Raw genomic sequence first — 616 nt, 5'->3', positions numbered from 1 at the left:
AGATAAAATCTATATATATGTTTATCAAATTATAATAAGGACAACTATAAGCGTGAACGTTTGTATATGCACTGTGGATTCGTTGTGTTCGTAAGATATATATGAATGTTTATACTTATGTACTTTTGGGTTATATCATACTGATGATGGTAGAGTGATATTACATGACTAAACCTAAAATCGATTGAGTTATGACTAAACATCTATGTGATAGATAAACTACTTTAGAGTCATTTGGCGTCTTCTTCTAACATGTGGCATTACTTCGTAGTTGCCCCTAATATAATTGTAAAATTATATTTATAAAATTATATACATTGTATATATATATATATATGGGAGAATATACAAATAATAACAACAGACGAGGACAGGTGGTGTAAATAACAAAAGGATATATTAGTATGACGCTCGGGAATACGGAAAGTCTTTGACGTTTCGAGCTACGCTCTTCAACAGAAAGAAGACGGAGACAAGGAGAAAAACACGGAGAAAAAAAATTGAATAGTGTTCAGTCAACGGTCAATCATAATAATGGCCGATCATAACAATGGCCGACCGGAAGTTAGAAATTCTTTTTTCAGGAGAGCTAAGAAAGGGGGAGATAACAAACGGT

Source organism: Octopus bimaculoides, chromosome 2, assembly GCF_001194135.2.
Source record: "Octopus bimaculoides isolate UCB-OBI-ISO-001 chromosome 2, ASM119413v2, whole genome shotgun sequence".
In the NCBI taxonomy this organism is placed as follows: domain Eukaryota; kingdom Metazoa; phylum Mollusca; class Cephalopoda; order Octopoda; family Octopodidae; genus Octopus; species Octopus bimaculoides.
Note: the sequence above shows the minus strand (reverse complement) of the source record.